At 37.4% G+C, this 13,018-nt stretch overlaps 1 pseudogene; it reads right to left on the bottom strand.

Moving 5' to 3' along the window:
* Window positions 1-10,747: 10,747 nt before the first annotated feature.
* Ppp3r1-ps4 (protein phosphatase 3, regulatory subunit B, alpha, pseudogene 4) lies at window positions 10,748-11,646 on the bottom strand (annotated as a pseudogene).
* Window positions 11,647-13,018: the final 1,372 nt, after the last annotated feature.

Raw genomic sequence — 13,018 nt, 5'->3', positions numbered from 1 at the left:
AATGTGTAGGGGATCTAGGTCCAGCTTCTACCAGCTGTTTGGTTGTTGGTTCAGTATCTGTTAGCTTCAATGGGCCCAGGATAGTTGCCTCTGTAGGTCGTTTGGATCCCTAATACCTCCAGCTTGCTCAATTCTATCACCCATACTTCCTCAGGACTCCCCAAGATACAACTGATGTTTGGCCATGGGTCTCTGTATCTGTTTCCATTTGCTGCTAGGTGAAGCCTGTCAGGTGACAGTTATGCTAAATTCCTGTTTTCAAATATAGCAGAGTATTAATTTTAGTGTGTGGGTTGGCTCCTCACTTGGGACAGAACTTAAGTTGGGCCAGTCATTGTTTGTCTGTTCCCTCAGTCTCAGCTCCTAATATATCCTTGTGCATCTTGTAGGCAGGACAAATTTTGCATTGTATTTTCTGTGAATCAGTTGATTTCTACTTCCCTCCCCTAGAAGTCTTTCCAGGCTGTAGGAGGCGACCAATTTAGTCTCTATATTTCCCACTAGTGGGAATCTCATCTAGTGTAATCTTTGAAGTTTCACCATAGCATCCCCAATCACAGGTCTCTAGATAGTCACAGAAATGCTGCCAACTGATTTTCATTCTCCTTCCCAACCCTCTCCCATTCACTTCTATATACCTCTCCTCACCCTGTTTCCTATTCAATTCCCTTCCTCCATCCAGCTCTCATTACTATTTTGTTTCACATTCTGAGTGAGATTCACACATACTCCATAGAATCCTCCTTATTACCCAGTTTCTTTGGGTCTGTGGATTGTAGCATGGTTACCCTGAACTTTATGGCTAATGTCCAATTATAAGTGAGTTTTTTACCATACTTGTTTTTCTGGGTCTGTATTATCTTATTCAGGGTGATATTCTCAAGTTCAACCATTTGCCAGCAAATTTCATGATGTCTCTCTTTTTTTTAATAGCTGAATCATATTCCCTTGTATAGATGTACCACATTTTCTTTATTCATTATTCATTTCTAGGTCATCTAGGTTGTTTTTCAGTTTCTGGCTATTATAAAAATGTTGCTATGAACATAGTTGAACAAGTTTCCCTGTGGAACAATGGGGCATCTTTTGGGTAAATTCTCAGGAGTTACCAATTTTATTCCAAAGTCGTTTTAAGTGTTTGCACTCCCACCAGTAATGGAAGAGTGAACCCCTTGCTCCATATCCTTACCACCATGCATTGTCACTTGAGTTTTTGACCTTAGCCATTCTGAGAGTTATAAGGTAGAATCTAGTGCCTTTTTCATTTTCATTTTCCTGATGACAAAGGATGTTAAACATTTCTTTAAATATTTCTCAGCCTTTAAAAAATCATCTGTTGAGAATTTTATGATTGCTCTGTATTCTGTTTTTTAAAAAACAAGTTATTGGGTTTGTTGTTGTATAACGTATTTTAGATATTAGCCCTCTTCCTGATAATATAGGGTTAGTGAAAAAATATTTCCAAGCTGTAGGGTGCCATTCTATCCTATTGACAGTGCTCTTTGCCTTACAGAAACATCCCAGTTTTATGAAGTTTCATTTATCAATCATCATTCTTAGTGCCTGAACCACTGGTGTTTTGTTCAAGAAGTTATTTCCTGTTGAAATGCTTTCAAACTCATTTTCAAATGCGATGCCTCATTTTCTCTGTTATTAGATCTGGATTGATAGTGAGGTCTTTAATCCACTTGGTTTTGAGTTTTGTGCAGGGTGATGAATATGGATTTATTTGCATTCTTACATGAAGACAGCCATTAGTTGAAGATGCTTACTTATTTCCATAAGTAATTGTCAAAATTTGGATTCATTGTCAAAATTCAAGTATACATAGATGTGTGAGTTTGTTTTAGAGTCTTCAATTTTATTCCATTGACCATCTATCTGTGTCTATACCAATACCAAATACTTCTCATTACTATTGCTCTGAAGTATATCTTGAATCAGTGATGGTGATAGTGTCAGTTCTTTTAATGTACAGGATTGTTTCTGCTATCCTTTTTTTCTTTTTCTTTTTCTATATGAAGTTGAGATTTGTCCTCTCAAGGTAGGTAAAAATTTGTGGTGGAATTTTGATGGGAATTGAATTGAATTTGTAGATTGTTTTTGGTAAGATGGCCATTTTCATTATTTTAATTCTACCAATGAATGCAAGATCATTCTATCTTTAGAAATATTCTTTAATATCTTTCTTGAGTCATGAATTTTTTGTCATACAGGTCTTTTACTTGCTTGGTTAGAGTAGAATTTTATATTATTTGCAGATATTGTAAGGGTGTTTATTCCATGATTTCTTGCTCATCAAATTTATCATTTATATAAAGGAGGGCTACTGATTTTTTTGAGCTAATTTTGTATACACATTTTTGAAGGTGATTATCACATGTAGGAATTCTCTGGTAGAATTTTTAGGCTACTTATGTATACTATCATATCATCTGTAAATAGTGATACCTTTAACCCTTCTTTGCCAATTTGTATCCCCTTGATGTCTTTTTGTTGTCTTATTATTCTAGCTAGCATTGAATAGATATGGGGAGTGTGGACATTCTTGTCTTGTCCCCAATTTTAGTGGGATTGCTTTAAGTATCTCTCCATTTAATTTTATATTGACTGTTTGTTTGCAGTAAATTGCTTTTATTGTGTTTAGTTTTGGGCCTTGAATTCCTGATCTCTCCAACACTTTTAACATGAAGGGGTATTGTATTTTGTAAAATGTTTTTTTCCTGCATCTAAGGAGATGATCCTAGCCTTGTTGGACATGAATGGGAGGAGAAGCCCTTGGCCCTGCCAAGACCAGACCCCTCAGTGTAGTGGAATATCAGGGCAGGGAGGTGGGAAGAGGTGGTGGTTAGGTGTGGCAACACCCTCCTACAAGAAGAGAGAAAAGGGATGAGAGGGTGGCTTATGGAGGCAAAATCATATAGGGGATAATATTTGAAATGTAAATAAAATATATCCAATAAAAATAAAATAAAATTCCACAGATTATACCTACCATTTCCCCTATGTGTTTTTGTGGGAAACCATCTTCTGAAGAAAGGACAGTCACTCTTTGGTTTATTCCATGAAGAAAACTCACTGTCCCCAATCAGACATCAATTGTTTATATTTCATTGCATAATGCTCAATCTCCATGAGCTTTTCCCCACCTATTCTCAGGGTATGACTGTGACTACATTATGATGCTTTTGGAAGCTTTTGGTACAGTTTCTAGGCAATTGGCAAGAATATTTAGCATTGAGCTAGCAGAAGGAGGTAAGCTCAAGAAAAATATAGCTGAGGAATGTATCCCTTGTGTCTTATCATCTTGATACATCTCTAGAAACAGTGATCTCTGGATCTTTGTTTATGCCTTGACTACATTGTCAATGCCTTAGAACTGGCCATTTTTTCCCCTTCTAAGAAGGTCTGAAGTATCCACACGTTGGTGTTCCTTCTTCTTGAGCTTCATGTGGTTTGTGGATTGTATCTTGGGTATTCCTAGTTTTTGGGCTAATATTCAGTTATCAGTCAGTGCATATCATGTGTGTTCTTTTGTGATTGGGTTACCTCACTCAGGATGATATTTCCTAGTTCCATCCATTTGCTTAAGATTTTCATGAAGTTATTTTTAATAGCTGAGTAGTATTTCATTGTGAAGATGTTCCACATTTTCTGTCTCCATTTCTCTGTTGAAGGATATCTGGGTTCTTTCTAGCTTGTGACTATTATAAATAAGGCTGCTATGAACATAGTGGAGCATGTGTCCTTGTTATATGTTAGAGCATCTTTTGGGCATATGCTCAGGAGTGGTATAGTTGGGTCCTCAGGAAGTACAATGTTCAATTTTTTGAGGAACCTCCACATTGATTTCCAGAGTAGTTATACCAGCTTGCAATTCCACCAACAATGAAGGAATGTTCTTTCTCCACATCCTTGCCAACATCTGTGGTCACCTGAGTTTTTGATCTTAGCATTTCTGACTGGTGTGATATGCCCAAAGTTGTTTTGATTTGCATTTCCCTGATAACTAAGAATGCTGAACATTTGAATGCTTCTCAGTCATTCAATATACTCACAGGAGGAAATGTGTATACAAAGTGTAAAGCAGAGAGACTGAAAGTGAGTCCATCCTGAGACTGCTCCACCTGGGGGATCCATCCCATACACAGACACCAAACTCAGGAATTATTGAAGATGCCAAGGAGTGAATGCTGAAAGGAGCCTAATACAGCTGTCTCCTGAGAAGTTCTGCCAGAGCCTGACAAATACAGAGTTGGATACTCTCAGTCAACCATTGAACTGAGAACAGGGTCCCTGATTGAGGAATTAGAGAAATGACTGAAGTAGTCAAAGGAGTTTGCAACCCTATAAGAAAAACAACAATATCAAGCAACCAGACCCCCTAGAGCCCCAGGTACTAAAGCACCATCCCAAGAGTACACAGGCATGGGTCTATAGCTCTGTCAGCTTATGTCAAAGAGGATGGCCTTGTTGCACATCAATGGGAGGAGAGACCCTTGGTCCTGCCAAGGCTCGATGCCCCAGTGTAGGGGAATGTCATGGTGGAAAGATGTGAAGGAGTGAATGGGGAACACCTTCATAGAAGCAGGGGTGAGTGGGATGAGATAGTGGGTTTTTGGAGGGGAAACTGAGAAAGGGGATAACATTAAAATGTTAATAAAATTATCCAATAAAAGAAAAAAAAAGAACTGGCCATACACTTTGTATTTACCTAGAGTGATATAAAAGCAGATTGGAAGATATTAAACCCACTTCAGCACTTGCTTGTGGCATGTTATAGTGTTGTCTAATTGTCTTTTCTTTCTTTATTCCTTACTCCCTTCCTTGAGACTCTGTTAACTGACTGAGATAGTTTAGGCACATGGTGCCTCAATGTTGTGGTTTGAGTGTGATGGGTGGGACATAGAAGCTTGTGTAAAGGAAAATGTAGAAAATTTGGGACAATGGTGAGTAAAAACTGAAAAATGGGACAGGGTAATGGTAGAATGGTTTTGCACATATGTTCAGAAATATACTAAAATCAAGAGGAGGTCAGGAGATATCCTGCTTACTTTGAATTCCACTAGGGGAATGTCTAGTTGTGGTTCTGCATACCTTTGGTGGGACATCTGATTCTCATTCCTTTCTAATGCCTGTCAGTTTTTGCTCTATGTCTCATATTGAAAAGAAAAACTGGTTAAAATTTTATCTGCTGGCTGTTTACTCCTTGATTTAATTTTAACTTATTTTTAAAAAGCAGACTTAATTAGGACAGCAAAAACTGATAAACTGTCCTTGGAGCCCTGTACCTGTAGCTAGGAGTTGAGCATTGTGGGGAAAGCCCTGCTGGCAGCTAATTGTCTGTACAAGCTGCTCTTAAATGGTCCAATACCTTCTTAGCTTCTCTGGACAGGATGCTGATGGCTGCTTCTCTTACAAAAATCTCTGTGGCTGGGATTATTGGGTTCAACAGATGTCAAGGTGCTCTTCACTTGACATTACAGCTAGATAAGGAAGAAAATATTTTATATCTATTCTAAGTATGTAAATTATGCATATAGCCAATTTGTGTTTGTTTCTGACTGGTCCTAAATATATAAATGTATTCTGCCTATCTTGGTTATAGATTATTGGCTTATAAGTTGTTGAGTATGGTTAAAAATTTGTAACACTCATAACAGAAAGTTGATTTAAAACTGGTAACTCAGAGTTGGAATCATTATGGCCAACAATACATGACATGAGCCAACCCAGATAAACAGGTCTTTAAAGATACCTCTAAATTGGAATAATATTTTTAGTAATTCCTGTCCTAGAAACCAGACATAAAAGATAGGACTTAAAGCAATGTTTGTCTAATGAAGTGTTAAAAACTGCACCATCATGCATTCCTCTAAATGAACTGGGAGCCAAATTTTGTAACATGTAAATAATGCACTTGGTATTGATTTTAGAGACATTGGATTGTTTACACTGTTAAAAAATTGTTTTTGCCTTCCAAAGTTATGACTATGCTCTATGACTTCACTCTCAAAAATACTTTATTTTAACATTGCAAAGTAACTTTTAAAGGTTTAAATATAAATATAAATATATATATGCTAATATATATGCTAATGGAACATTGGCAGTTTACAATTCAGTCACAAGTTCAAGATTATAATTCCTCATCGGTAGATTTCTGAATATACATTTAAAGATGCTTATCATGCTAAAATCATTGCTGTTACAGGCAATTATAGAATAAGCCTATGGTGCTCTAAAAATTCAGTTACATAAAAAAATTCAGTTACATACATTTTAGCTTATCATGCTAAAATCATTGCTGTTACAGGCAATTATAGAATAAGCCTATGGTGCTCTAAAAATTCAGTTACATAAAAAGTGTGAGTTTTATAATCTTTCACCAAAAATTATTTTGAATATTTTGATCTGAATACCAAGGAACTCTCTGCTGCTAAATGTTTATGGCATTATACCACTCAGCACACTAATGTCTAGATGAAATGGAAGGATCCACCTACTCACATATGCCTGGTCCCAATCAGGTATTAGTATGGGGAAGAAGGCACATTCCTTTTTCATTTGTTTTTTGTTTGTTTTGGAGGATGCTGAAGATGTGTGGTTGCTGCCAGAGTGAGTGCCCTGACAATGGTGACAGGGAAACAGTATTGGAGATATGTTCTGACCCATCTTTTCTTGCCTATATTCCAGACTGGACAAGCTGCCTTGCCTCAAGCTTTTAGACTTTGTGGATAGAGAACATGGGGACTGTGGAAAATGCTCTCAAAAAATTAACCAAATAGAGAAGTTGTTATAATGACCTTTCTCTTTCCTTTAATGTGACCAGTTATTCTGACTCAATCATGGACTGGTCTGGAAATCAATCTAATATTGGAAAAAGCAAAACGACAGTTGGCATTTAGAAAGCTTTTTCTGAACACTTTCAGAGACATTTGAAAATTGACAACTGTTTGCTGTGGCTAAAAAGGAAACAGTTTCTGGGGTTAAGGTAAATGTAATGTCCTGTGTTACCGCATCTAATCTTTTTTATTTTATTTTTTACTGGATTTTTTGTTTACATATCAAATGTTATTCCCTTTGCTGGTTTTCTGTCCATAAGCCCCCTATCCTATTCCTGTCCCCCCTCTTCTATAAGGGAGTTCCCCCTTTCCAACCACTGCCCCTTCCTGCCTCCCTGCCCTGACATTTCCCTATTCATAGGAGGAGATATGGAGACAAAGTTTGGAAGAGAGACTGAAGGAATGTCCATTCAGAGCCTGCCCCACCTTGTCTACACAGTCACTAAAACTAGACTGCATTGATGAAGCCAAGACGTGTATGCTGACAGGAACCTGATATAGCTGTCTCCTGAGTGGCTCAGCCAGAGCACGACAAATACAGAGGTGAATGGTTGCAGCAAACCATTGAAATGAGAACAGGATTTCCATTGGAGGAGTTAGAGAAAGCATTGAAGGAGCTGAAGGGGCTTGCAACCCCACAAGAACAACAATATCAACCAACCAGAGCTCCCAGGGACTAAACACTACCTAAAGGCTATACATACAGACTCATGGCTCCAGCTGCATTTGTACCAGAGGATGGCCTTGTTGAGCACCAATGGGAGGAGACGTCCTTGGTCCTGCCATGGCTGGATCTCTCCAGTGTAGGGAAATGTCGGGGTGATGAGGCAAGAAGGGGAGGTGGTTAGGGAGGGGGAATACCCTTATAAAGGAAGGGGAGGGGGCTTGGATAAAGGGCTTATGGGTGTTAACCAGGAAAGGGAATAACTTTTGAGATGCAAATAAAAATATCCAATAAAAAAAGAAGAAAAAGTCCCTCACCACCAAAAAATCCAATTGGAGAAAAAGATCCAAATGGAGGTCTGGGCAAAAGTTTCAGATGTGCTCTTATTCTGTCAGCTTGTAATGGCAGCAGTTAACCTGCAGAATTTTGTTTTTAAAAAGAGAGCAATGAACAAACATAGGGGAGCAATGACAGCTTTACTGTAAAGCATTTGCTTAGCAGGAACCATGGGGTCATAATCTCCTTTATTTGGGAAAAACAAAGGAAGTATTATTGAAAATTAGGAAAATATTTGTACTATAATTGAAATTGAATAGAATTAGTTTAGAAAGTATAAAAAAGCCCCCTTTTGTTATAAGGTTGCAATTGTATGCCTTTGACCTTTATATCATTACCAACTCTCAAGTTAGACTGGTCTTCCTGCTTAAATTGTCAGAAGAAAATAATAATGTGCTGATGTTTGTATGTTACTCTTCCTTTCTTCATTTTGAAACACTCATGTGTTAGAAAATTGGACGAAGTAAAGAATTTCCAGAATGGTAGTTCAGGCTGATGATGGTCATTGTATCTTCAACCTTCTGTAGAAATTCATTTGAGTATCCATGACTTTGTGCACTTGCCTTTATAGATGATAAGAAAATGGGTAAGTATTATTAAGAGCAAAGGGAGTCATTGTACATATTTATAAAAACCAGTGGATACCATTGCTGAGGGGGTGAGCAGTCGATGCTGAAATAAATGGATGGTGATGAGTTAAAAAAGAGTAAAAAGCCATTTTTAGTGTCACACTGAATAACAATGGATTTGTGTCACTTCTAAAATTTAAAATGACAGTCATTATAATTGGAGTAAAATGCAATGACAATTGCAGTGTATTTGGCATAATTATAGCACCTCTTCAGATATTATAACTTCGCATACTGAGATTATGAATTTAAAAACTGCTGCTCCACTGAGTTGTGATGCCACAGATATTGCTGTTAAAATTATTTCTGGCTTAAGGTATTTCCATCTAGAATGGCATATGTAGTTTGAGCATGTTGGCCCTTCTTGTCCTGAGAATACTTTTATTCTTACCCATTTTGATTAAACTTGCCTTTTATAATAGCAACATGTAGGTGGTCGAAATAAATTGCTTGAAACTTAAGATCGATTGCCAGGACAAAGTAATTTATTTAATAGAATGGCAGTCAATGACCTATAAGAAGGATTGCTTTGGATAATGCATTTTCTTTTTTTTTCAAGTTTCAAATATTTTATTTTCTTACTCATACAGTGTGAAGTTCTCTAAAGATTTCACAACATGACATGTACCATGCAGAAGAAAATTTAAACATTCAACATAAACCATGCCCTCCCCACCTCCCTCACACAAACTAAAAAAGAACCCCCCTCATTCCCCAGTAAGGAAATAGTTTGCACTATTTTTTCCACAATGCTAGCCAAGATATGCACAAGCAAGAGATATAGAAAGCATTTGCTAAAATATTTGTAACAAATAATTATGTACAAAAAAGTCACAAAAGACAAGTTAGTCCCTCTTGAAGCAAAGCACATGGCGGTTGACACTGGGACAGATCACACCAATGGCTGGGATTGCAAGCCATGTACTGATCCAGAGGGAGAAAGTAGTTACATGGAGCAGAGATTTTCATTTTGAGTATTAACATTTCCAAAGTTTGGCAACATCATCTTTTAAAATTATGCAAATTGTATAAACAAGAGGTACATTTTAAATTGATCTACATGCAAAACTCCATGTCATGCAAAGACACCAAGCACTGGGATTTTTCTCTCACAGACAGAGCCAGGGTGTGCAACACTCAGTTGAAGGGACAGCGGTGGCAGGCAGGTGTACTCAATTTAATATTCCCTCACCTCGATTAAACCTGCCCTTTACCATTCATCATTACAAAACCAACTTATATAGCAAAACTGTATAGGGAAGAATGCCATATAACACTATCCAGAATGTCTTACTTCCAGTACCTTTGCAGAAAAGGCAAGGGATAATGTCAAGTGGTAGAACTTGACGTACTTTTATGTCACACAAATCTAATTAATCATCATCCATCACTAGTTGTGGGGGCAAAACAAAAATCCATCTTGTGCTATCTTGTCTTCTGGCAAAGGAATTTTAAAAATATAAATGTGGGCAAAATCTGCTCTCCTATGGCATATAGATTAGCAGGATATTCCCCCATTTTAACCACAAATGGGATTTTACATAAATATGTGCTCATTAAGTATCAGTTGACTTTTTTTCCAGTTAACTGTCTTTTGAAATGCAGAAGGAAAATAAACCCATGATTTACAGTTTAGTGACAAGTGTTTCCTTGTGTACAATGAAACAAGGATGTTTTAAGTCATTGCATGATTTCTTTGGGTTTTCTTCACTAAATAATACATTTAAAAAAAAAGTCATGACTGCCTCAGAAAACTTCTGACCTTGATAAAAATCACAACTGCTAATTACATTTTTCTCAGGGACGCTTAATAAAAGTAACAGTGACTACTTAAAAAGTATCAGCCTGAAGCAGCCACAGTATATGCAGTTCTATGGACACAAGAACCCACTCTTGACAACAGCACTGAACTAGACCTCCAACAGAGATGGATTAAACACTGCTCGGCAATAAGACACAGTCCCTGGAAAGATATTCAGAGATATAAATAAAGTTACAGGCTCATTACAAAAGTGTAATTAAGGTAAATAATGGGGCATTAACAAATGCTTTGTCTAATCTCTCAAGGGAGAAAGCACAGAGAAAAGAAACTAGCTGGCCTAATACCTGGCGCAAATTGTACAATCCTCTATCTACATATAAAACTGTGTGAAATAAAAGTAAGGATGGTGTATGTTCTGCTTGGCACTTTTGTACTCTAACATTTTGCTTCTGAATCAAGTATATTAAATTAAAGCCAATCTACTAAATATGTAGAAAGCTATATATATATATATATATATATAATTATTTACATATGTATATATAGATACTTTCTTGTTATAAAAGTTGAAGAAAAATAAATTAAAGAGCCACACCTCCCCTTTCTCCACCATACTGATATGCTCTTTTCATGCTGCTGCCCCTCAAACTTTAAAGTGCTACACTTAGTTATTGAGAGAGTAGGAGTTCAATAACCACTTAGTTGGCTTCATGAGGCTCATGTTGGAAAATGTGGCTTCTCCAACAGAGAAAAATACTTCCATTTAAATACACAGAGAGCATTGTTGGACGTCTTGAGCAGATCTTCAGAGATGGAGAAGAAAGCAAAAGCGTTGGGTTGTATTCTTCAAAGAGTCACACATCCACCACCATCTTTTTGTGGATAGCTAGGCCACCTACAACAGCACAGAATTCCTCAAAGGATATTCTGCCATCTCTGTCCTTATCTGCATTTATTATGGTTTTGTTTACAATCTGTTGTAACTGTGTACCTTTCAGATTGTTGCCCGCCATCATCTTCAACACCTGGAAGAGTTCTCCATTGGAAATATAGCCGTCTTTATCCATGTCATAGATACGGAAAGCAAACCTCAACTTCTGTTCCTTATCGCCTTTGACACTGAACTGAGAATCCTTCAAAGAATTCTTTGACGTCAACTTCTCTATTCCCAGCTGTACTATATATATCTATTACCAGCTGTACTAAAGGATTCTGTTGTAACTTAGGCAGAGACATGAACTCTTCCACGCTCAAAGAACCAGAATTGTCCAAGTCAAGCTTCTTGAATCTCTTTCCTAGCCTTTTAATTTCATCAGCATCGAAGTGTGAGCACATTTCCAAAGAGTAACTCGCCTCATTTCCCATCTTGCTAGGTGGGCGGCGATGGCAGAGGCTGTAGGTTCCTCGGGACGCGGCGAAGGCGGCTTTGCTGTCTGCTGCTGGATGGGGTGCAACGGGGCCTGGGCCCAGAGTGAGGCAGGCAGAGTTTCGGTTGGAGAAGCGTTCAGCGGGAGGAGAGGAGAGGGTTGCAGCCTCACACTCACAGGCGGCCCTGAACCTCTGCAGCGGCTCGCGCTGACAGCAACCTCAAGGCCTGGATAATGCATTTTCAATGATGGGTAAGGAATGCATTCTTGTCATAACAACATAAACAGACGCAGTCTTATTTATGAAATAAAAAAGGTGGAGATGTTGAGAGCATTTGTTGTCACTTTTAGTAAATTGGTAAGAATATTTGAAATTGAGCTGAGACAAGGAAGTAAGCTCAAGAAAAATACAGCTGAGGAATGTACCCTTGTTTCTTGATCGTCTTGATCCATCCCTAGAAACAGTGACCTTGGGACTTTTGTTTATGGCTTGTTTGTTCCTCGACTACTTTGTTTATGCCTTAGAACTGGCCATATTCTTTGCACATACCTAGAATGAGATAAAAAGCAGACTAGGAGAAATTTAAGCCAGTTCAGCACTTGCTGGAGTCATGTTTTTAGTGTTGTCTTTTCTTTCCTTAATCCTTACTCTGTCCCTGAAGACCCTGTTGACTGACAGAGCTGGCTTGGCCAGAAGTTGCATACATTTTGTAATTTACCCTTTTCTAATAATGTTTTACAAAAATAATTATTACAGGAAAAATTGATTACAAATATTCTTCATTTGATATAATAGTAGTCCTAGTCTTAGTCCTCATGCCATATTGAAGTATGCACATCATTTCCTACATTCTGTAGTGTGTTTGGGCTCATATACCTTTAGTTTTTTCCTTAAAGTCATTACTGTAGAGTGGTAATTGCATTTAGGTCAAGAAAAACTTCTGATTAGAGAACTTAATGACAACAACCTAAAGGCAGCTAATAATACCTTTATATTAAATATGTCCCTCAATGTCTCCATCAAGAATCACAGATAAAACTAAGAAATGTATACTACCCGATATTATTATATTATTTTAATATTTTATTATTATAAAAAATCAAATATTTGTTCCAAATATGACTATGAAAGGGGCTCTACAACTGCAATTACTCCTAATTTTGGTAATGCCTATCTTGTGCCTAAATGTAAACAATTTGGTATAAATATTCAGTATAAAGGTAAAACAATATTGTGAATGGAAATGTACCTTTAATTCACCTCAGGGAAGTTTTGTCTTCAAGGCTTGCTGTCACTGTCTTTTAACCTAGGCTACTCCTGGAATCTTCTAACCTTAATACAATCACCTAGGCCTAGAATGCTTTCAGTCTCTGAGACTTGCTGGGCTTGATACTGAATAAGTTCTTTCTGATCT

The sequence above is a fragment of the Rattus norvegicus genome, chromosome 8 (assembly GCF_036323735.1).
Source record: "Rattus norvegicus strain BN/NHsdMcwi chromosome 8, GRCr8, whole genome shotgun sequence".
NCBI lineage: Eukaryota > Metazoa > Chordata > Mammalia > Rodentia > Muridae > Rattus > Rattus norvegicus.
This window is presented reverse-complemented; position numbering and strand designations above follow the sequence as displayed.